Source organism: Microtus oregoni, unplaced genomic scaffold (genome assembly GCF_018167655.1).
Source record: "Microtus oregoni isolate MIOR12 unplaced genomic scaffold, Mior012 000005F_ref0000423, whole genome shotgun sequence".
Taxonomy (NCBI): Eukaryota; Metazoa; Chordata; class Mammalia; order Rodentia; family Cricetidae; genus Microtus; species Microtus oregoni.
The window spans coordinates 1,094,185-1,119,204 of record NW_024543064.1 but is presented as its reverse complement, the minus strand read 5'-3'; the positions used below and the strand labels follow the sequence as shown (position 1 = coordinate 1,119,204).

Below are 25,020 nucleotides of genomic sequence, written 5' to 3'. Positions count from 1 at the left end.
GACACTAACTACGGAAGCCTGATAACTGGCGTTATGTCTTCAGGACCTATGTAGAGACAGATGGAGAGAAATGATTTTACAAAGTTATCCTCCGGCCTCCACATGTATGCTGTGGCACATACGTGCCTCCGTCCATGTAAACAAATAGTTTAAAAACAGAACAGTAGCACTTGGACCAGTGAGAACCAGCCTGAGGCCATCAAGCTCCCTTAATTAGAATGTATAGCTTTTTTTTTCTTCTGTTTTTCAAGACAGGGTTTCTCTCTGTAGCCCTGGCTGTCCTAGAACTCTCTTTGTAGACCAGGCTGGCCTCGAACTCACAGAGATCCGCCTGCCTCTGTTTCCCAAGTGCTGTGACTAAAGGCGTGCACCACCACCCAGCTAGAATGTGTAACTTTAACAGTGTTGAAAAATTTATGCTGGACATGGTGGCATGTTTGTAATCTCGTGATTGGGAGGTAGAGGAAGGAGGATCATAGTTTAATGCCTTCTTCAGCTACATAGCAAGATTGAGGCTGTTGTAGGCTATATAACAGCCTATTCTACAAACCTCTGCCAAAGCAAAATCCAGAAACCACCCACGTCATGAAGCAGAGACTGACAGCTTTACATTTTGTAGATTTCTTGGCTAAAACCTAAATAAATACCCTGATTACATTTTGTTTTTTTTTTTTTCCCCACTAAAAAGGTAATGGTGAAAACAGATAAGCAAAAGCAGAACAAAAGATCAGAGAGTGGAAGGAGAGAGCCAGCCAATGGAGTCATCCTCTGATCCACGTGTTCATACACACGGACACACTGATAAGTAGAAAAGAAGAAACTGACCACTTGAGCTGGCAGTATAGCTCTGTGGCAGTGTTTGCCTCCATCCCATCACTGCAGTCAGTGAACCAAAGATCTACTTGGCTATTGAGTTTTGGTTTAGTCTTAAAGAATATTCATCTCCCTAACAAAATAATAAAAAACCTGTGAGAGGCTGTTTTCTTTTTTAATTGTAATTTTTATTTTTCGAGACAAGGTTTCTCCGTGTATCTCTGGCAGTTCTGAAACTGGCTCTGTAAAAGATCCACCTGCCTCCTTTCTAAGTCTGAGATTAAAGATGTGGACCACTATTCCTGACTTTTTAAAAGTTGCCTGAATTACATATAATGTGAATTCTGTTGGAAACCAGAGGAAGGGTATTGGATCTTCTGGAGCTGGAGTTGTTTTTTTCCCTCATAAAAAAGTGTTGTTTTTGATAACATGTGTTCCAAGTGATTTAATACACATACATTTGGGGGGAATGGGCTTTGCAGTGTATGTGGGAGAGCATTTGGGGATGCTCTTCCATGCATGTGTGGAAGCCAGAAGTTCACTTGGGATATCTCATGTTCTCCTTAGTTGTGTATGATTTTGAATGGATCTTTAGTACTAGTATTTTTATTTATTTTAATTATGTGTGATTGTGCATAGATGGATATGGGTACTCTCAGGTCAGAAGAAGGTGTCAGATGCCCTGGAGCTGAAGTTACAGGCAGTTGTGAGCTACCCACTGTGGGTGCTGGGAACTGAACTAGGGTCCTCTGGAAGAGTGGTATGTGTTCCTAACAACTGAGCCATCTCCAGACCTTGTTCAATTTCTGAGATTAGTTTTTGACTGAAAGTTGAACCCAGAAGGATCTGTGCTTACCCCTACCCCCACCTCCCCCATCCTAAACCCTCTTCATTCCAAGTACTGGGGTTGTGGGTACATGCTGGCAAGTCTTAGTCTTGTGTTTGTTTTTGTTTTATTAGACAGTTTCTCTTTGTAGCCTTGGCTGTCTTGGAACTCGCTGTGTAGACCAGACTGGTCTTGAAGAACTCAGAGATCCATTGGTCTGCTTTTGCCTCCCAAGTTCGGGGTTAAAGGCGTTCTCCACTGTTGCCTGGACAGACTTGCTTTTTATGTGGGTTCTGGAGATTCAAACTCCATTCCTTGTGGTTACTTAGCATTCACTTTACCCATGAACCTTCTCCCTAACTTCTGATTTAACATTTAAAAACTTTTCAGTCTTGAACTACGAGGATGGCATAGTGAATAAAGGTACTTATTACCAAGCCTGACGAACTGAATTTAATCCCTGCGATTTACATAGTAGAATAAGAGAACTTACTCATGCAGGTTGCCCTCTGACTTCCGGAGCTTTTCACTCCCCCAAAATTTAAACTAATTAAAAATTTTATTTTTTATTTACTTATTTATTGGATTTTCAAAACGGTTTTGGAGCCTATCCTGGAACTAGCTCTTGTATACCAGACTGGCCTCAAACTCACAGAGATCTGCCTGCCTCTTCCTCCCTAGTGCTGGGATTAAAGGCATGCATCACCAGTGCCTGGTTTAAAAATCTTTTTTTATTTATTTATTATGTATACAATATTCTGTCTGTGTGCATGTCTGCAGGCCAGAAGAGGGAACCAGACCTCTTTACAGATGGTTGTGAGCCACCATGTGGTTGCCGGGAATTGAACTCAGGGCCCTTGGAAGAGCAGGCAATGCTCTTAACCACTGAGCCATCTCTCCAGCCCTGGTTTAAAAATCTTAATTTCTGAATATAGTAAATACCAGTTAATCTATCAAGGCCCCTGGGATCCTGAATGATTGAAAATGGAAAGGGGGTCTGAGCTGAAAATTAGATACTGGAAGTCCTTTGCTTGCAGCCAGTCATGTTGTCTTAATGTCTTGTCTCGTCACTTCTGCTTCATATACATTCAGTACTGCATCCTGCAGGGGAGGAAAACCCAGAGTTTTGGCGAGGTCTGCCCTGAGAGTAGGTATGGGGAAAGTAGAGGGCAGTTAGCAGATGATGAGTATAGGAATAGTAGCTCATAGAACACAGAGGTGAGATCTACTGTCCATGGGACCTTTCTGAGTGCAAGGAATGGTCAAAAGTGAAGAGTGGGGAACAGATGGAGCTTGTGGCAGTGGAGGAGAAGGGTAGGTGCTTGCTGTGCTTGGCTGGGAGTACTTAAGGTGGCTGGCTACATAGGGGAGAGATAGGAGATCTCCCTTCTTTTTTTGAGACGGGGCTCCAATATGTAGCCCTAGCTGGACCTTGGACTCAAAACGTCCTGCCAATCTGTTCCCCCAGTACTGGGATTAAAGGTTATGCCACCACTTCCAGCCAGTTGTGTTTTTTCCTCCTTATAGCTCACTCATCCATTTGTTGAGCATCTTTGTTCTCTCCATTCTCATAAGCATTGTAGGGATTAAATGATATGGAACCCCAGGCCTGATGGCTTTTGCCTTTAATTCCTGCACTGGGGAGGCAGAGGTGTGGGCGTGGGCCAACCTGGTCTACATAGCAAATTCCAGAGTGGCCATGGCTACATCGAAAAACTACGTCTCAAAATAAAATTAAATAAATGAAGTGGAGTAAAATGTCAGCTTCAATGGACACTGGGAGTGTCTTAGTCCTTTGCCTGTTCTTTCATGCTTTCATGAGATTCTTCCCTAGGCCCTGCTGGGCTTTGGGTTCTGTTGTAACAAACAACCACAAACTTAACTCTCATAGTTCTGGAGAAGTCTGAAATCGGGGTGCAGGCAAGATGTGTGAGCGTCCTGCAGGGAACTGGGAAAAGCTCTGTATACTGCTCTGCCTTTGAGAAGCTTTAATTTCTCTCTCTGGTTGTCAGCTGTGTAACATAGTAGCTTGTGCTTGCATCACTTCAATTTTCCGCCGGTTTTCATAGGACTTTCTAAACTCTATGCAACTGCTTTCCTTAGAAGGACAGTTATTTGGCTGAGGCCTACTCTGATTGTGTGATCTCATTTTAGTTTGCCTGATTACACCTGAAAAAGACCTTTCCAAATAGTCATAGTTCCCGGTAGGCATGAGTTTTGGCAGATGCTGCTCGACCCTAGATAGCTAGTGCTTCATCCTTTGGGACCCCTCTCCTTGTGTGTCTAACTGATGTTCTCCTGTGTTCGTTCATTCGTTCTTTCTTTTCTTTTCCTTTTTTTTTTTTTTTTTTTTTTTTTGGTTTTTCGAGACAGGGTTTCTGTGTGGTTTTGGAGCCTGTCCTGGAACTAGCTCTTGTAGACCAGGCTGGTCTCGAACTCACAGAGATCCGCCTGCCTCTGCCTCCCGAGTGCTGGGATTAAAGGCGTGCGCCACCATCGCCCAGCACTTGCTTTCTTTCAAAGTCAAGTGGTGCTGAGGATGGAGCTCAGGATCTGTCCTGTGCTGGACAGTGCTCCGCCACCACGTTATATCTCCAGTCCTCTTTCCTTCTTTTGTTTTATATCCTGTTCAGTAATAGAACCATGTGTCTAGTGTGACGGAAAAACTAGGTACTTGGTTTGTTTGTTTCCTTTTTCCTTTTTTTTCTGAAGACAGGGTCTTCCTGTAGTCCGGGTTGTCCTGGAATTTACTATGTAGACAAGCTTGGCCCCAAACTCATAAAGTTTCTCTTATCTCTGCCTTCAGAGTGCTGGAACTAAAAGCTTTTCTATCCCCAAGCCCAGCTAGTCCTCTTAGTGTTAATTTTTATAAAATGAATTGTTTTTGCTGTTGTTTGTTTTTGCCTTATGTGGTCAGTAAGTGCCATTTTGAGCAATGTAAAAGTATGAATTTGGGGAATTAAGTTGTGTTCACAAACTAGATTAGCAGCCTTTGCATATTTAAAGTTAGGAGCTGCTGTTGACCTTGTTTAAACCTTGGAACGTCAAGGTCAGATTCAGTAAATATCTATTTTAAATGGAAGTCATTTGTAAGCTGGACATAGTAGCTTACACCTATAATCTAATACTTGAGAGGCTGAGACAGGAGGGAGATCACTGGAAGGCTTGTACTACAATGTGAGACTCGAGGTTGGGGAGGAAGGGGGAGAGAGAAAAAAAGAAGTTGGGTCCTTGACTATGGTCAAGAGCACTTGCTGATGTTGCAGAGGTCCTGAGTTCGATTCCCAGTACCCACATGGTGGCTCACAACCATCTGTAATGAGATCTACTGCCCTCTTTTGGCCTGCAGACATGTATGCAGGCAGAACATCATATACGCAATAAATAAATAATAAATAAATAAATAAATAAAAGAAGTGTGGGAGGTCAGAGGGCAGCTTGCAGGAGTGAGTTCTTCTATCATGTAGGTACCAGGGATTGAATTCAAGTTGTTGATATTAACAGCTAGCACCCTTAAGTAGTGAGCCATTTTGCTGGTCCTATTTTAAAATTATTTGAACTTTATTTGTGGGGTTTTTCTTGGGACATATGGCAGAGCAGCGTTATAAGACTTACATGCTTATATCTTCCTAAATTGAGTGTCAGTGGGTTTAAAGCTGTGTGTATGTCAACCAGTTATAAAAAAATCAGATTTTTAAGAAATATTTATTTATGTATTTATTTATTCATTATGTATACAATATTCTGTCTGTATGTCTGCAGGCCAGAAGAGGGCACCAGATCTCATTTTAGATGGTTGTGAGCCACCATGTGGTTGCCGGGAATTGAACTCAGGACCTTTGGAAGAGCAGGCAGTGCTCTTAACCACTGAACCATCTCTCCAGCCCAAAATCAGATGTTTTTGTTGTGGGCAGTTGGAGACTAATTGAGTCATCTGTAAGAAGCAGCAGCAAAAAAAGGAACTGGCTACATGATAAATAACTGTGATTAGACAAGGAATTTCCTCTACTCCTCCTTTCCTAGCTGATCTTTATGTAGCTGAGAGTTCTGGGGCTCAGTGTGGAAGGCAAGGACTATGTGAAAAGCTTTGGCAAGTTCTTCACCTGAGCTCTTGGACCACCCTTTCCTGTGGGGGTCTGAGAGCTCTGTAATTATGCTTTTTGTCCTGAATGTTTAACTGAAATAAACTTTACAACTTTAAAATTCTGCTTTGGTTCTGTTGTAGACGTCAGTGGTTTAGGTTAGTGAGTGCTAGATGAAATGGGCAGCCGTGTACTGGCCCTGCCTGGGATTTTTGGATGTTTTCTTTGTGACTAGCTATGTTTTTAAATAGAACTTACAGATGTTTAAAATTTATTTATTCATCCATTCATCCATATATTTATTTATTTCATGTTCATAAGAAAGGAAAGTAGTCTGGTGCCATTGTTTCCATGATTAGGTTTTCTTCTGCTCCTGTGATGTCTTTGCTCTGTGCAAGGGTCTTTCTCTGTTGCCTAGGCTGGTCCTGAGGTCTTGGGCTTAACTGATGTTTGCCATGCTTGTTGTTGTGCCTATCTGTGTACTCAAAAAAGGTTATATTCCTGTGTATCCTGTGACAACCATGCTGTCCAGCCCTGTGAAATGTTACTTTGTGGATGTCTGAGGAGGTAGCAAGGAACATTTTTGTGCTGAGATACCATTTTATTTTCTCTCTCTCTCTCTCTCTCTCTCTCTCTCTCTCTCTCTCTCTTTCTCTTTTTAAATTTCCCAAGCTCACGATAGTTATTTCGAAGGATAGTGATACTTGGTTTCCAAAAACAAAGTAGCTCTGTGAGCAAATTATACTATTATTAGCTTAAAATTTTTCTCTTAGCTATTCTAATCTGGTCTTGTTATATGCTCAAGGATGACTTTGACTTCTGGTGCTGCTCTGCTCCCATGTACTGATGTTACAGATGTGGCTACTGCACCTTGTTTATGTGGTGCTGTGGGCTGAGGTGTATCAGCCCTGAAGGAGATAGTAAATGCCATGTAAGGCCTAAGATGCTACATTTGACCACAAATCTTTTTCTTAGTCTCATCCCAGCACAGAAGCTAGGCCTGGGCATCAACCCTACCTCTCTGATCCCAAGTACTCTTATCTCTAAATTTTTTATTTTTTGAGACAATGTCTTGCTAAGTTACCTAGATTGGCCTTGGACTGGGAATCCTCCTGAATCAACTTCCTAAGGGCTGAGATTACAGGCATGTGGCAGTTGCCTGTTTATTTTTTGTTTTACTTGTTTTGTTTTTCGAGACAGGGTTTTTCTTTAGCTTTGGAGCCTGTCCTGTAACTTGCTCTGTAGACCAGGCTGGCCTCAAACTCAACAGAGATCCACCTGTCTCTGCCTCCCAAGAGCTGGGATTAAAGACGTGTGCTACCATCGCCTGTTTATTTTACTTTTTGAGACTGGGTTTCTTGTAGCCCAGGCTGACCTGAGAGAACTCCTGGTACTTGAGGTTGCAACTGTATGTCACTACAACCAGGTTTAAGTTGTCTGTTCAGATTTGTTTTACCGTGTGAGTGTTGACCTGAATGTATGTGCATGCACAATGTGAGCACAGTGAGTCAGAAGAGGACACTATATCCCCAGGAACTGAAGTTAAAGACTGTTGTTAACCCATGTATGGATGCTGGGATACTAACCATGCCTCCTGTCCCAAGCTGTCTTTTTAATTAATGTGTAGTACTTTGTGCTGCAGAAAAATTTGAGGGAGAAACTCTGGGAATGCTGTTCAATATGTGTAATTCTCAGACAGACTGAGCCAGGTTAAGTAAGACCCCTGCCTCCTGTTGGTTCCAGCTCCCTGTCACTCACTAGGTGTGAGAAATGGCCATCTTGTGGCTCTCGCAGCCTTGTTTGTACTCAGCTCCTTATGTGTAGTGTTCTGCAGTAATCACTACTGGTGGTATTTGTGGAAGTCTCCAAGGGAGTGATTCCTGGGTACTTCACTGAGCTCTCTTGGTTTCTTTTTCTAGACTTACTAGTTGTACTTCCAAAAAAGTGAAGTACTTTATACTGTGAGCAATAAATAGGAGAAACTGAGAATTCCCATTTAAGCTATGGTAAAGTCCCCTGGTTGGCCTGTGAAGAGTGTATTTCCATCAACCAGGCCACTCTTCCTTTATCTCAAGAAGCAGCAGTGGGCTCTGTTCTCTGGGTAGGCAAGGAGAGGCCTCAGCAGCCAGCAAGGTTCTTAGTCTCTAGATCTAAGGCTGAGGTAGGAGGATTATGAGTTGAAGGCCAGCCTAGACTAATTAAATTAACCAGACTACCTAAAAATGGATAAAAATGAATCAAACCCTCCCTTAAATGTGATTACATCATGAAACAGCATGAAAATTCACATTAATTTTCCTTCTTGCTACTTGTATGTGTGGAGACATTACTCTTGCTATATGTATAGCCCATGATAGCCTTGAACTTGGAATCTTCCTGTCTGTGTGTGGTTTTTGACATTTTTTAAGAGCAGAAGCCAGTAGTCCTGTAGAAGAACCCAAATTCTCACTGGGCTTCTTTTCAGTATGATCCAGGTTTTGCATAGAAGTTTCTTTCAGTCAGCAGGTATAGAGTCCTCTGTGCTTTGTTGATTAGGAAGACAGTTCCTGTTAGAATGTACGACACATTACCCAACTTCACTGTCCTTAACTGAAAAGAAGGAAGGGAGATGAGCCAGACCCCCTGTCCCTTGGCTCACTTCATCATTTTTCCCGTGTTCGCCCTGATTTTCCTTTCATTGTCTTTCCCCTACCTTGTACTTAGTCTGTTTGTTTATCTCTGAGGTCCGGGTTTGGCTTTTGATGGAAAAGTTCCTAAAATCATAGTGGTACCAAATGTCTCATGGTTCCCAGTGCTCTGGCCCCAACACAACTTTAAATCTCCTATAATTTGTTTTAAGATCTGAATATCCAGGCTGGAGAAATAACAAGTTAAGAGCACTGGATACTCTTCCAGAGGTCCTGAGTTCAACTCACAGCAACTACATGGTGGCTCACAACCATCTATAATGAGATCTGGTGCCCTCTTCTGGCATACAAACATATATGCAGACAGAACACTGTATATAATAAATAAATCTTTAAAAAAAGATTTGAACAACTTGAGCAATGTTGTGTAATGAACTAAATGGCCATTTGAAAAATAATACTTATGGGTTGCAGAAAACTAATTTTCTTCATTGTTCATTAGCTATTAATTGGTGGACTGTACATCTTCCCAAATTTAAGAATCAGATCAAACTCTACCCACCTCATTTCTGGTGCTGTGCTGATGTTTTTGTGATACTTGCTTTTTTTGTTGTTGTTGTTTGTTTTGTTTTTATTCAAACAAGCATCTCGGGCCCAGCAGCTAGGCTGTGATGTCATCAAGAGGGTATAGCTCGTGTGGAACTCGGTGCTCCTTTCACGTCAGCCGTCTTCAGACTTCCCACATTTTCTCAGTGTACTGAATTTATTCAATATTCTGAACATCATTTAGTTTGGGAGCTGAGATTGTTGCTTGGTTTGTTTGTTTGGTTGGTTTTTTGAGGCATAAGGTTGTACTATGTTTCTCTAACTGGCCTGGAACTCAAGAGATCCACTGGCCTCTTATTGAGTGCTGGGATTAAAGGGGTATGTTACCCCACACCTCGCTTGTTCTGTTTTGTTTTTACCATTTATTTATTTGTGTGCTTGTATGCATAAGCACACTCTGTGCGTAGGTCAGAGAACAGTTTACGTGAGTAGGTTTTCTCATTGCACTATGAATTACAGGGATCAAACTCAGGCTATCAGACTTAATAGCAAGTCTCATTTGGTGAGCTTTTCTCCCAGCCCAAAAGTAAGCTTATTGAGTAAATTGCAAGGGCAGTAACACAATCCCTTTTGTCTACAGTTTTATTGACAAATGAACTGGGGAAAAAAGTAGTTTCAGAAGAGATGGATGGCCCAGCAATTAAGAGCACTGAGTGCTCTTCTAGAGGATCCAGTTTTGATTCCCAGCACTCACATGGCAACTCATAACCATCTTTATAACTCAAGTCCTACTGGATCCGTAGCCCTGTTCTGGCTTCTGTGGGCAACACACATACACATGGTGCATGCACACACACAGTCAAAACACTCATACACATAAGTAACTAAAAAACCTCTTTTTGTCAGAGTAATAAGGGACTACGTGCAATGGATGTCCTTTAATCCGACCATGTCTTCCCCTTCTCTTTTTGGAAAAGGGCCTTGTGTACCCTAAGCTGGTCTCAGATGTTCAGTCTTCCTACCTCAGGCCCAGCTCCTCCTGTTTTTGACAAAATAAGCAAGAGTCTCACCATATAGTCTTTAAGCTAGCCTTGAACTTGCTGTGATCTTCCTATCTGTGCCCCCTAGGAGCTCAATTAGAGATAATATGCCACCAGTGGCTTAGAAACCACTTACATTTGTTTGGAGAATTGCATTATTACCTGATGATGTGTTTCGAATCTATGTCTGGTGCCTTATGACTCATTTCTCTAGTTGGACAGTGCAGAATGAAAAGATGAAGCTTATATAACTACAGCCTGTGTTGCAGGACCCTACTGTTGCTTGACCCATTTGTGACGCCTTCCTATTTATTCTTTCCATTCCACTGCCTGCTGGGGGTAGCAAGTAAATGAGCTAGCAGACCTTTCCTAGAGACAGACCGAGGTGATTGTGCTGGAGGACAATAGGCCTTGTTGGACAGTGCACCAGATACCATTGTTCAGTTGATACAGAGGGCAGTGGAATGACTTGAGAAAAGGTTTCCAGAAGTGGTAGGGGTCTATACAAACAGCCTGTCTACCCCTCCTTCCTCCTTCCTTTCTTTCTGATTTTTTTTGAAAATTTATTTTCATATATATGTGTGAATGTGTGTGTATGTGCACATTTCTGGTGCCTACTGAGACTAAAAGAGGGTGTTGGAGCCCTTAGAAGCTAGAGTTACAGGAGGTTGGTTGTAGTGACCCTCTTGATGTGGTTGCTGAGAACTGAACCCAGGTCCTTTGCAAGAGCTCCAGTGCTCTTACCTGCTGAGCCATCTCTCCAGCCCCCTGGCTCTTATGTTTGTTTCCTACACGTGCTTCCTGTCCTGGGGCCTTTCAGAATCCCTGTCTTTCTTCTTCCTGTAGTTCGACCAGGTAAGTACTGAGGACTTAGGGGAAATGGGAAGACGGCATCAGGAATAGTTTAACTTTTTGCTTCTAGATTTAATCGTTTCCTTAAAGATGTAGTTAGTATCCAACTTTTTTCTTTTAAACAATTTTGAGAAAAAATAGACAATAAATATATTGAACTTGGAAAACATAGGAAATTACAAAGTCCTGCTCATGTACTTAGCCTTCCATATTCGTCTACCTTAGGAAAGTTCAGTGTCTGTTGCTTTAAGTTTTTTTTTTTTTTTTTTTAAAAAAACATTAACTGTTGTCTATTTTAGTTTTTCTTATCCCATTGTGTCACCATTCGGCATTAGATAAGATTAGGAGGAAGCAAAAGAGTTCATGAAAGAGCCCCCTGCTAGGCAAATACTGGGCTACTACTCTGTGCCAAGCACGCACTGAGAACTTGATCTTATTCTTGTTACAGGGTTTGTGTGTTTTGCCTCATTCCTTATTGATAAGTAACTTGGAATATTTGTTTATTATAACTTTGTTTCTATTCAGTCTGCTTCTTGACGAATTCTTTTTGGATTTTCGAGACAGGGTTTCTCTGAAACAGCTCTGACTGTCCTGGAACGTGTTTTGTAGACAAGACTGTCCTCAAAGTGACAGATCTGCCTGCCTCTGCCTCTTAAGTGCTGGGACTATAGGCGTGTGCCACCATCGCCAGTTCTTGGCAAATTCTAATGATTAGTGGTTCTTTGGTGGGGATTTGATTTTACATTTTGTTTGTTTGGAAACAGGGTTTCTCTATAGACCACACTGTTCTCAAATTCAAAGATTTGCCTTCTTCTCTTTACTCCCAGGCTGGGTTTAGTGATGTTTACTATTAGCCTGGTGGTGGTGTGGATTCCTCTTTTTTTTTTTTCCCCGCTTAAACCCTACCACTTAGCCATGGCCCTAGTCCTCCCCCCTTTTGTGACTGATCCTTTTTTGTACGAACAAGTTGAATTTAAGAGAGGGACTGTATTTTAGGAATAAAGAAAATAAAATGCTTCCTTCTGATATAGAAATGGCAGTACATGTTGACATTTAAAGGAAGTAGGGAATTAATCTCCTCCTTCCCTCTTCTCTCTCTCCCCACTCCCCCCCCCCCTATACCTCCTTGGGAGTTGGTTCTCTTCTTCCATCATGTGGGTTAGGGGATGAGTGCATCTGAGCGCTCTTCTCTGACTACAGTTTTCAAGTGACCTTCATCTTTCTGCCTTTCCATCCACCTAGTTCTATTTTTCCTTCACAGTGAAAAGCACCTAACATCATTTACTTTATAACCCCCTTATCAGGATATTAACCAAGTACTCGGCATGGAAGCAAAGAACTTGCAGGAGAGAAATTGGCTCTTGCCTAGCACTTGTAAATGTTGTTGAGAGTGAATAGACCTTGGCTATGGAGGCCATGGTGTTATTAATGTTTTATCAATAGCTTAAAGCTTCCATCCTGGTTTTGTACTGTTATGTAAGCATGCCTATATAGCTCTATAGACCAGACTGGCCTCAACTCACAGAGCTCCACCTGCCTCTTAATCCACAGCCTCCCGAGTGCTGGGATTAAAAGTGTGTGCCACCACCGCTTGGCTGTACTCAAAATTTAAGGATATATTTGTAACTTTTTCCCCACCCCATACTGGTACCTGACACAAGATCAGAACCAAAATGAGTGAGTCAGTCTGTCTCTCTCTCTCTTTCTCTCTCTCTCTCTCTCTCTCTCTCTCTCTCTCTCTCTCTCTCACACACACACACACACACACACACACACACGTAGCCTGAGGCATGGCTTCTTTCGTTTCTACTTTCAGTTTTCTTTTGAAGCACAGATGTGGGTCCTCAGCACCCATAGAAAAGCTTGCACTGCGGTGTGTGTTGTAACCCAGTGCTGGGGGCAGTAGAGCTGCTGGTGCCCATCTTTCTTATCTGGAGATTGTCCAATGAGAAAAAATTTTTGAATTCACATTTTAATGGGAAATCACCTGTAAAGAGCTTCGTGAGAGCATTTCATTTCAAGATTGTGAAAAATTGACCGGGCGGTGGTGGCGCACACCTTTAATCCCAGCACTCAGGAGGCAGAGGCAGGTGGATCTCTGTGAGTTTGAGGCCAGCCTGGTCTACAAGAGCTAGTGCCAGGACAGGCTCCAAAGCTATAGAGAAACCCTGTCTCGAAAAAAAAAAAAAGATTGTGAAAAATTAAGTGACTTTATTATACAAATACAGTATTTAGAACTTAAAACCTCAAGATGTGCTACAGTATGTGTGTACTTAGAAGTTAATCATATTCATATTTAATACAGTTAAATTAGCTCCATAGAGTCAAACAGGACCAGATGATTTTTATTCAGAATCTTGAAATGGTGTCTGATCTTTGGAATTTAACTAGTATAGCCATGGGAATGAACCACTTTGTGATGGGCTCCTTGACTAAGTGAGCATGATGCAGTCATGATTGCTGCATGTTAGTATCTACTGCACTGCCTTCTGTCAGATGCTGCACTTGGACTGGTGTGTTGCCTCAACAGATGGCTCATCTAGTGAAGATGCTTGCCAGCAAACCTGAGGACATGATTTTGTTTCCTAGGATTCAATATTGGATGCAGAATGGATGTGTGCCATGGATATGTTTGTGCATGCCCACCCCCAGTGAGCACACACACACACACACACACATATAATAAGTAAATGTAGTAGAAACTTTTTTAGAGCACTGGAACCCAGGGCCTTATGTATATTATATTAAATATGTACTAGTGAACTTTCTCCAGCCATTCTAACCTTTGACATTTATACCTTTCTAGTTTCTATAGCAGGCTATTTTCTCATCACGTGTTCATGCCAGCTGGCACTGCCGTGTGTGTATCAGCAGCAGCGGCTAGCCGTTAGCTCACTCAGTCTCCATACATTTGCCTTGCAAGAGCGCTCTTCTGCTGCCTGCCTGTCTGGCACTTTGGCTCCTAGTTCTGTGGTGGGCAGCAGGTTCAGGCTGTCAGTATTAGTACCTAGGCATCTATGATGTGCCCCATCTTTCCACTGCACCACAGACTAGCTGGTGTAGCTGTGTGGTAGCATGTTGGATATTGGCTTTGGTTTCAATAAATTCTGGTTTTCCCAATTTTCTTAAGGTGTTTTTTTTTAAACATTTATTTATTTATTATGTATACAACTTTCTGCCTCCATGTATACCCACATGCCAGAGGAAGGCGCCAGATCTCATTACAGATGGTTTGGAGCCACCATGTGGTTGCTGGGAATTGAACTCAGGACCTCTGGAAGAGCAGACAGTGCTCTTAACCACTGAGCCATTTCTCCGGCCCTATTTAAGGTGTTTTAAATTCTGATTCCTACATATTGTTTAAAACTGCAGTTGGATCTTATTTTTTCCCACAAATAAATCCAGACAACTCACCTGACTTGACCTGAGGTAATGGGATAGTTAAGCAGCCCCTTTCTCCACTGTATTCTGGCATGGCCACAGGAGCTAGCGAGTACCTAGTGTCTTCTGAAAGAATAGAAAGCTTGAACCCCCAGGGAGTGGAGCCTCAGTGTTTCAGATAGAGCAAATTGTGATTTTTTTTTATTTATTAAAAATTTCCACCTCCTCCCATCCTCCCATTTCCTTCCCCCTTCCTCTCCCTCTCTAAGTCCTAAGAGAAGTCAGGGTGCCCTTCCCTGTGGGAAGTCCAAGGCCCTTCCCCCTCCATCCAGGTCTAGGAAGGTGTGCATCCAAACAGACTAGGCTCCCAAAAAGCCAGTACATGCAGTAGAATCAAAACCCAGGGTCATTATCATTGGCTTCTCAGTCTGCCCTCATTGTTAGCCACATTCAGAGAGTCTGGTTTGATCAGTCCAGCTGGCCCTGGTGAGCTCCCATTAGATCAGTCCCACCATCTCACGGTCCTGACTTCCTTGCTCATGTTCTCCCTCCTTGTGATTTATCCCTTTATCTTTTACTCTGAAAAGATGCTCAGGAAGATCTTTGTGTAGAGACTGGGATAATTATGGCCCTTTATGACAGGATTCTTACTTGGGCTACAGCAAGGCTAGTTGTGCTGTTGTAATTGACAGTAGGAACTGGGATCTATCTACTGTATACCTGTCAGTCGCTGGACAACTCACCCTCCCCAAAGAATAATTTCACCTTAAATAAACCAGAATGTCTTAGTGCTGGGAAGAGACACCACAACCATAGCAACTCTCTTTTTAATTTTTTGATTTTTCAAGGCAGGTTTCTCTGGCTTTGGGACCTGTCCTGGAACTTACTGTGTGGGCCAGAGTGGCCTCAAACTCACAGAGGTCCGTCTGCCTCAGCATCTCGAGTGCTGGGATTAGGGTGTGTACCACCTCCGCCCCCACAGTCACGGCAACTCCTATAAAAGAAAACATTTAATTGGGGCTTACAGTTCCAGAGGTTTAGTCTCTAATTATCATGGTGGTGTGCAGGCAGGCATGGTGCTGGAGGTCTACATCTTGTTCCACAGACGGCTGCAAAAACAGCTCTGCCCCACACTGGGTGTAGCTTGAGCATATGAGGACCCCCCCACCAGCCGTCAACAAGGCCACCCCTCCTTATAGTGCTGCCCCCTATGGGCCAAGCATTTGAACTCCTGAGTCTGTGGGGTCGTTCCTATTCAAACGCAGGGTAAGCTGGGTATGGTGGCACACACCTTTAATCCCAACACTCAGGAGGCAAAAGCAGGCAGATCTCTGTGACTTTGAGGCCAGTCTGGTCTGTATATCAAGTTCCAGGCCAGACAGAGCTACTTAGTGAAACCCTGTCTTAAAAGACAAAGTAAAACAAAATGCTAAAAGTAAATAAACATTTTGGGCAGTGGTGACTCACACCTTTAATCCTAGCACTCAGGAGATAGAGGCAGGCAGATCTCTGATTTTGAGGCCAGCCTGGCCTAGAAAGCGAGTTCCAGGACAGCCATGGCTGTTATACACAAAACGACAACAAAAAAAAAAAAATGAGAAAAAATAAATCAGGGTGCCAGGTTGAGGCCTTCCTCTAGACTAAGAGAACTTGATGGTTCCTCAGGCGTGTGCTCATAGGACCTTCTCCGAGAGGACGTTTGGAGGTGGATGTAGCTTGCTTTTACTGATTAACTTGTGTTCCCTAACTTCCACTTCAACGCCCACCGTATCTTTTTTAGGGTGGAATTCACATAATAGAAAATCAAAACACTTTAAAGAGAATGATTCAATAGCACTTAGTATATTCACATTGTTGTGCAACTGCCTCCCTATCTAATTCTGTATTTTTGTCACCCTCAAAGGAGGCCTGTTCTCAATAAAATTTCATACTTTGTGTATGGCCCCATGCAACTCCTGCTGTTTGTCCGTGGATCTGCATATTTTGGATGTGTCGTAATTGAAGTTATCTACTATGTACATGGCTGTGTGTATATAGGTAGATAGGTAGGTCCAAACAACTTTTTGGGAGTTGGTTTTCTCCTACTTGATGTGGCGTCCAGGGACTGAGCTCAGGTCATTAGGGTTGGCATCAACTTTTGTTATCCGCTGAGCCATCTTGTCAGCCCCTGTCTCTTTATTTTGTTTACTATTTCTGTAGGTGTGTGTGTGTGTGTGTGTGTGCGCGCGCGCGCGTGTGTAGGCAGGGTCTCACTATGAAGACCAGGCTGAGTGCCTGGTTTCCATTTCTTTATTTTTCAGTGCTGAAAAATTAAATTCTATAATGAGTAGAAATTTGTGGTGGAGAAAGTAATAGAGAAGAGGATTGTTTATGTGTTTTCTACAATGTAGCTAATGTAGCTGTTAGCACAGCCCCAATATGATAAAAATCTTTTCTGTTGTTACAGATAGACTTACATGTGTGGGAAAACAGACCAGAAACACTTCTGAATTAAGGTAACTTCACATATATAATTGTTGTCATTTTTGTGGGGCTTTGGAGGTGGGGGATTTTGAGAATGTCTTACTATGTACCTTTGACTGTGTAGACTTACTATGCAGACCAGGCTGACCTTGAATTTACAAAGATCCACCTGCTTCTGCCTCCCAGGGCAGTGATTAAAAGTGTGCTCTGTGTCCATCCTGATACTCATCAGTTTTGTTTTATATCTCAAGACAGGGTTCCTCTGTGTAGCCCTGGCTGTTCTGGCGTTCACTTTGTAGATCAGGCTGTCAGGGACTCAGATTCACCTGCCTTCTGAGGGCTGGGATTAAAGGTGTAAGCCACAGAGCCCAACACTCATCAGTTCTTAAAGTACAGCATTTACATTTCTTCTGGGTGTCAAGCTGAGGTCCTTGCCCATGCTAAACTTGTTCTCTACTGGCAAGTTACATCTACCACCAGCCCAGGGTTATTAATCTCATTGGGTTTTTGTTTGTTTGTTTGTTTGTTTTTGTATACAATGTTCTGCCTATGTGTATGCCTGCAGGCCAGAAGAGGGCACCAGATCTCATCACAGATGGTGTAAACCACCATGTGGTTGCTGGGAATTGAACTCAGGACCTGTGGAAGGGAAGCTGGTACTCTTAACCACTTAGCCATCTCTCCAGCTCCTTTGTTACAAGTTTTACTTTCTTTCAAATGTTCTCTATTACTCTGTCACAGTTTTACCTGTTCTCTTGCTGTATTGTCTAATCTGGCCCTGACTTGTCTCAAGTTCTCTCAAGTAACTGGTACCCCAACCCCTCTTTTTGAGATAGTCTGTCTTACTAAATGTAGGCCTGGCTAACCTCAGACTTGTACCTCTACCTCCCCTGCGCTGGCATTAAAGGTCTTTGTTGGTATTTTATATTTCTAGGTGTCTTGTCTGCTGTATGTCTGTGTGCTATGTGCATGCAGTGCAAGCAGAGGCCAAAGAGAAAGAGTTACAGATAGTTGTTATCTCCTATACGGTGCTGGGAATGTTCAGGAAGAACATCCAGTGCTCTTAACCATAGAGACATCTCATCTCTTCAGCCTGCTGTCCCCAACCTCCCTTTGGTGTTTCACCATGCAGGCCAGGTTGACCTTAAAGTCAAACAGTCTTCCTGCCTCATTCTCTCAGCACGCTGAGATTACAGGTGTAAGCCACCAACATCTGACCCATTTCTCTATTTTAAAAATTTGTGTGTGTGTCCATGCATGTGTATTTTTTTAAGTTTTATTTTTAATTGGATATGTGTTTTGTGTGGGGGGGTGGGGGTGGGAGGTATTTGCATGTGAGTGCAGGCGTCCCCAGAGGCCAGAGGGCTCAAATGCCTTGAAGCTGAATTAAATTCAGGTTCTCCATTAGAGTAGCATGTGTTCTTAATGTCTGGAGCATCTCTCCTGAGCCTTCTTCCTTAGTTTTTGAAACAGCCATCTCTCCATCCTTGTGTGTGTGCGTGTTCCTGCACGTATTGTACATGCCTGTGCCTATGCTGTACAAAGGCCAAAAAAAAAAGTGTATCTAACCATTCAGAACAAGAGTTAGGCATTTGCAATAATGCCTAGCTGTTACTGTGTATTTGCATTATGTTGTTTTGGTTTCCAAGACAGGGTTTCTCCGTGTAGCCCTGGCTTCCTGGAACTCACTCTGTAAACCAGGCTAGCCTGGAAATCAAAAATCTGCCTGCCTTCGTCTTCCAAGTGCTGGAATTAAAGGCATGAGCCACCCACCACCCAGCTTTCTTTTCTCTTTGTTTTTTTACATTTCAGTCAAGAATCAAGATTCAAAGTTCACAAATAATTTAGGGGGGAAGGTAGTGGACAAGAAAGAGGTTTGAAACAGGATATTAATGTATAGCCCACATTGACCCAATTCTCAGTGTCCTTCTGTTTTACTTTTTTGAGTGCTGAGATTAGATGTATGTTCCACCTTACCAAATTTAAAAGGTGGCTATTAATAGAAAATTGAAATTCGTACAAGAAGTTAACCGCTTGAAAAAATTCTGTCAGCAAACTAAAATCATCACTAGCTCATAGCTGATCTTTTTCTTACACGTGCCCCTACCCATTTCTCTATTTCTTGCTTGTTTTTAGGAGAATCTTTGTTCTTAAAGACTTCAGTACCTTTAAACATAAAACAATACTGTTATCACACTTAGAAAATGTGTTGATGGTTGCTCCCTGTACAGCTCCCTGTTTATGTTCAGGTCTAGTGCTGTTTGTTGGGCTTCACAGTTCTAATCTCCCCTCCCCCCTTCCATCCCTTTCTTTCTCTCAGATTGACACAGAATCTCACTATGTAGGTCTGACTGTCCTGAAACTCACTATTTAGACCAGGCTGGCCTCAACACTCACAAAGATCCACCTACCTTTGCCTCCTGAGTGCTGGGATCAAAGACATTCACTTATAAATCCAGCCACTTTCATAACTTCAAATCTTTAAGAAATTCCTGTCATTGAAAATAACATCTCGAAGAAGGACAGTAGTGTTCTCTGTTAATATGACTTCCACTCAGATGTCAGCTGTTAACTTTGGAGTTGTTCTGTTGAAGGGGACACTTCAGTAGTATAATCACTGAGAGGCTTATGGGATGGGGGTGGACTGTCAGACTGATTATCTCATTTAATTTTTGTTTTAGCTCTGTGACATAGATGATGATGTTCCAGACCAGAGTAAAACCTGATTCAGTGAAGTCCTGTTTGTATGTTGGAGAAACTGAAATTCTTTTTCTTACTTTCTTTGTTTTTGTTTTTCCAGACAGTTTTTCTCTGTTTAGCATTGAGTGTCCTAGAACTTTCTCTGTAGATCCGGCTGGCTTTGAACTCACAGAGATCTCCCTGTCTCTGTCTCCTGAGTGAATTATATTTAATTATATTGAATTATAGTCTATTTTGTGTGTGTACATTGCAACAGACCGCACATAGGAAGTCAGGACAACTTACAGGAGTCAATTCTCCCCTTCTATGTGGTGAATCCTGAGCTGTCCAAATCAGGCTGGCAGGTTTGATGTCAAGTGTCTTTACTGGCTAAACCATCTTGACAGCCCATATGTCTGTTTTCTGTCGGTAGCAGACTTGTACCCCAAGTGTCATTGTTGATAACTGTCTAATAGTAGGACCCTGAGGTCACTGTTGAGGTACTCTGCACACCTTCCTTCACAGGGTCTTGATTGGAGGGCATTATGCTGCTGCTGTCTTTGTCACACGTTGAGGATTTTATATCTCATACCACATGTGTAAACTATTCTAATCATGCTAATGCTTTACTTAAAGTAAGGATAGGTCTCGTCTGCTTGTTTGTTCTCGTAGTGGGCAAGCACTCTCCTTCTGAGCTGCATTCTTAGCCCCATGTTTCTAAATTATTCAGATTTCCTAAACAGCAGTTCTAACTTAAAACTGAAGTCAGATGTGGGTCATGGGCAGTCATGAGGCCTCATCAGGTCCTGTCTTAGTGGATTAGATTGGAAAATGCCACCTCAGCATAGCCAAAGCTTACCTGGGACATGCTCTGGAGGAGAAGAGCTGCCCAGGCAAGCAGACCTGATGGTGGGGTTTCCAGAAGGGCCAAGGGACTAACAACACTGAAGAGAAAGTCAAAAGTGATTAAATGTAAGTAAGACTTATTAAACATACATTCATTTTAAAGTATTAAAACTATAAATAGTAGTGTGTGCTGCACTTCATTCAGGCGTGAAAAGGTAATATTAGGACAGCAGGTAAAGGTACTCAATGCGCATGGAACACGAGAACCAGCTCCTTCAAGCTGTTCTTTGTCCTTAACAGGTGTGTTCCATACACATATACAAACAGATAAAACATTTTTTTAGAAAAAGACTGCTAGCTGTTAAGATCCTTCCCCCCTCCCTTTCTCCCTTCCTTTCTTCTTTTCTTTCTTTTTAACATACTGTGAGCATCAGAGGGTGATTTTATGGAGCCAGGTTTTCTTTCTATCTTTACATGGTTAGATTCTAGGGGTTGAATTTAAGTCATGAGGCTTGAACAGCAAGAGACTTAACCCACAGAACCATCTCATTGGCCTAAAATCTTTGATTTAATTGGATACTCTCCATATACTACAGAAAAAAAAATATATGACAGTCACCCAGTTATAGTGCTTAAAACTAGGAAAATGGGTTTACTAGAAACCTAGTGAAAAATCTTTATAAAGCTAATGGGCTATTTAGGTAAAGTCATTGGCCGCCAAGCCTGAGGAGCTTTTGAGACAGCTCAGAAAGTTCCTCTGTTCACAAAATCCTCTTAGTGTGTTGTTTTTAGTTTTGTGATTTAAAGCTAACTCAGCTTTAGTGTTTGTGTCCGGGTCATCTGCTGTGTGTTGACTGAACTAATTCAGGGTACCTTGTGACTTTGGTTGCTTTTTCTTAGTTGAATGCTGGATTGGGTGGTAGATCTTTATAGCCAGAGTGACTTTGTAGGGTAAGAAGTGCTGGAGTGTAGTGAGCCTGAGTAAAACCAGTGAAGCAAGCCAGACACATGCAAGACTAACATGCACCACATCTTTCTATCTAAACAACATGATGTTATTCTGTTGTATAGGAATATTCTTAAACTTTAGTCCTTAAATATTGTGTGCTAAAGACAGAATGATCCAGTCTTTTCCTGAAAAAGTAAATAATGTTCTCTAATGCTAGGGATGTCCAGGGAAGCCTGAGGTATTCTCCCTTGCTGGAGCTTTCTAGCAAGTCAAGCATCCACTCAAGAAATACATTTGAAAAGAACCACTGTAGCCAGAGATGGTGGTACGTACCTGTAACGATAACACTGGAGAAGTGGAGTATGAGGTCAGACTAGGTGTAACAGTAAATTTTAGTTCATACGAGGCTGGCTAGCAAGATTCTCTCTTAATTGAGGAAATAACAGGTGCGGAGAATTGACAGAAAATGAGACTACCATTGTGTTCAGAAATCTTTTGGAAGCTGTGTTGCTGCATAGCCTGCTTTCCTAGAGAGCAACAGCAACAGCAGGTGCTAGTCTAGGAATGTGGGGCGTCCCTGTAGTGCACAGCTGCACCTTGTAGGCCTTTCTTAGCCCATTACTGGTGGTTACTCTCAAACTCATTTTCTCAAGTGTTTCTGCACTGCCCAGCAGCAAAGGCACTTATTCGGAAGGGATCTTGTTGCCAGTGTATGCATCAGGAGCCTATAGTGTGGATCTTCATCGACGGTATTCATTCGTTTTTCTGTAGAATAGAAAAGTATCAGGAACTTGAGCAATTACGCTTGGGGTCATCCAGATGATTTACCCAAGATGTGTTTTTACTCTTAATGAAAATAACAGTGATTAGTTAAGCCATGTGATACTAACTTTGAGTTTTGAGGAAGAGTTGAGACAGGATCTTGATACACAGTCCTAGGTAGCCTGGAGCCCACTATATTACCAGAGAGGCCTCAGACTCAGTGCAGTCCTTCTACCTCTGCTTCTCCCAAGTTCTGAAGCTTACAGGCATGCCATCACACTTAAAGATTTGTTGGTTTAATTTTTATTTTATTATTGTGTGTGTGTTTGTGCATGCATGTGTGTATGTATCAATTCACGCAGGTAGGTGTAGTCATCTATGTATGTATGTAGACCAATCTTGGCCTTTTGTTTTACTAATTCATTACTTCATTTATCAACACAGAGCCTCTCACTAAACCTAAAGTAGGGGTTTTCAACCCTATGGGTCTCAACCCTTTGCGGATTAAATGATCCTTGCACAGAGGTCACCTAAGATCATTGGTATGCACAGATATTTACATTTTAATTCATAACAGCAAAATTAGAATTTTGAAGTAGCAATGAAAATAATTTTATGATGGGGTCATCATAACATGAGGAACTTTTTGTTGTTGTTGGTTTTTCAAGACAGGGTTTCTCTGTAGCTTTGGAGCCTGCCCTGGAACTAGCTCTTGTTGACCAGGCTGACCTCGAACTCACAGAGATCCACCTGTCTTTGCCTCCCGAGTGCTGGGATTAAAGGCGTGCGCCATGGAGCTAACCATATTAAAGGGTGGAAGCATTAGGAAGGCTGATAACTACTGACCTAGAAGGTTCCATTTCAACTGGGTTAACTAGCATTGAACCCAAGAATGCACATGTCTCTGCCTTATCCCCTATACCCTAAGCACCTCTTTAACTTTTACACAAAAATTTTGTTGACTGGGGGAAGGGCTAGAGAGATGACTCTTGATTCCTAGCACCTACATGGAAGCCAACAGCCATCTAACTCTGGTTCCATGGGATGTAATACCTTCTTCTGATCTGGGGATACTAGGCATTTACATGACACATTGTAGTAATAAGATCGGCGGGGCTGCGTCCCCAGCACCCCGGCTGCTTGGCTAGCTTATGCCCGAAATAACAACACACAAACTGTATTCATTTAATCACTGCTTGGCCCATTTCTATCTAGCCTCTTCTAGGCTAATTCTCATATATTAATTTAGCCCATTTCTAATCATCTGTGTAGCGCCCCTAGGTGCGCTTACCGGGAAGATTCTAGCCTATGTCCATCCTGGGTCGGCAGAGCTTCATCGCGTGCGTCTGCCTGGGAGCTGGGAGCATGGCGTCTCTCTGAGGCATCTGCTCCCAAGAGGAGAGCTGTGGAGTCTCTGAGCTCACTTCCTCTTCCTCCCAGCGTTCTGTTCTGTTTACTCCTCCCACCTATCTTCTAACCAATGAGGGCCAAGCAGTTTCTTTTTATTTAACCAATGACCTTCCTCCATCAACACATAACTAAAATACAGTTAAAAACCAATACTCTAGGGGCTGGAGAGATAGCTCAGAGGTTAAGAGCATTGCCTGCTCTACCAAAGGTCCTGAGTTCAATTCCCAGCAACCACATGGTGGCTCACAACCATCTGTAATGGGGTCTGGTGCCCTCTTCTGGCCAGCAGGCATACACACAGACAAAATATTGTATACATAATAAATAAATAAACAAACAAATAAATAAATGCCGGGCGGTGGTGGTACACGCCTTTAATCCCAGCACTCGGGAGGCAGAGGCAGGAGGATCTCTGGGAGTTCGAGGCCAGCCTGGTCTACAAGAGCTAGTTCTGGGACAGGCACCAAAGCTACAGAGAAACCCTGTCTCGAAAAACCAAAAAAAAAAAAAAAAAAAAAAACAATACTCTGTGTAATTTGCATTGGAGGGTCAAGGTCCTTGTATAAATCACTTTGCTATTAAGTAATTTTATCTTTAGTTTTAAATTGCTTGATCACATTTATGATTGATTGATTTAAAGCCAACATCTTTGTCAGAAGTGTAGCCTGTATGCCAGGTACAGTGACCTATGAGGCCTGATATTTCAGCACTTGAGATTCTGAGGCAAGAGATTTGCATTCAAGGCCAACCTTAGGCTACGGAAATGAGTTTCAGCCGGCACACAGGCATGTCCATATATGACTTCCTCTGAGGAAAAGAAGTCTCTCTCTCTCTCTCTCTCTTTTTTTTTTTTTTTTTTTGAGACAGGGTCTCTGTAGTCCTGGCAATGCTGGAATTGGGTATGTAGATAAAGCTGGCTTTGAACTCACAGAGATCCTTTTGTTTATACCTCCCAACTGCTGGACTAAAGGCATTCCACCACCATACTCTGTAGTGGGTTTTGTGGACTTTGTTTTTGAGGCAGTGTCTCAAACCACTGTGTAGCTAATAGTGACCTCCTTGAACTTGTGCTTCCACCTGGAGAGAAACTATAGGTGGCACCACACATGTGGGGATTTAAACGTTGTGCAAGCAGTCTATTAACTGAACTGTATCCCAGTCCCGGAAGTCAGGTTTGTTTGCTTATCTATTTTGAAACAGTCGTAGTATATATCTTGGGCTGGCATCAAATTATGTAGCCAAGGATGACCTTAAAGGGTGATTCTGATCCTCCTGCTTATTTCCAAAGTGCTGGGATTATAGGTGTACACCCCTGCACCCCATTTATCCTGGGGCTGGACTCAAATCCAGAGCTTTATATATGTTAGTCAAGCACTCTACCAACTGAACTTCTGTATTCCGGGCTGAAAAAATCATAACAGGATGACCTTAGAGTTTGGAGATGTCTTGTATGACTGGGTATGCAGCACGTGACCAGCCTTGTTCAGAACGTTTGTGCTTAGAAGGGTCAAGATGTTTCTGAGCTTCCTGGGATTCCACAGCCTAGGGTTTTGGTGGAAATAGAGGACTTCTGGATCCCCTTTGTCCTTTTTAAGTCTCATGATGACTGCCATAGCTTTAAAGTTGTAGTTTTCCAGAGTTCCCCAGTCCTTTTCCTGAAGAAATTATTCCTGGTTTCTCCGTGTGGTAGCTATTCCGGATGTCTAGCATTTTGTTCTTGGTTTCTGAGAGATGCAATCTTTTC

General features: G+C 42.5%; 1 protein-coding gene across 5 annotated transcripts in view; it reads left to right on the top strand.

The window, feature by feature from the left end:
- LOC121448045 (guanine nucleotide-binding protein G(I)/G(S)/G(T) subunit beta-1) overlaps positions 1-25,020 on the top strand; it is a 60,524-nt gene that overhangs the window by 8,433 nt on the left and 27,071 nt on the right. For 4 of the 5 annotated variants that reach the window (XM_041651646.1, XM_041651647.1, XM_041651644.1 and 1 more), the window contains exon 2: positions 16,614-16,662. The exons of the other annotated variant lie outside the window; for it this stretch is intronic. The gene's annotated coding sequence lies outside the window, so the exon portion shown is untranslated. The remainder of the gene's footprint in view (positions 1-16,613; positions 16,663-25,020) is intronic. 5 annotated transcript variants of the gene reach the window in all.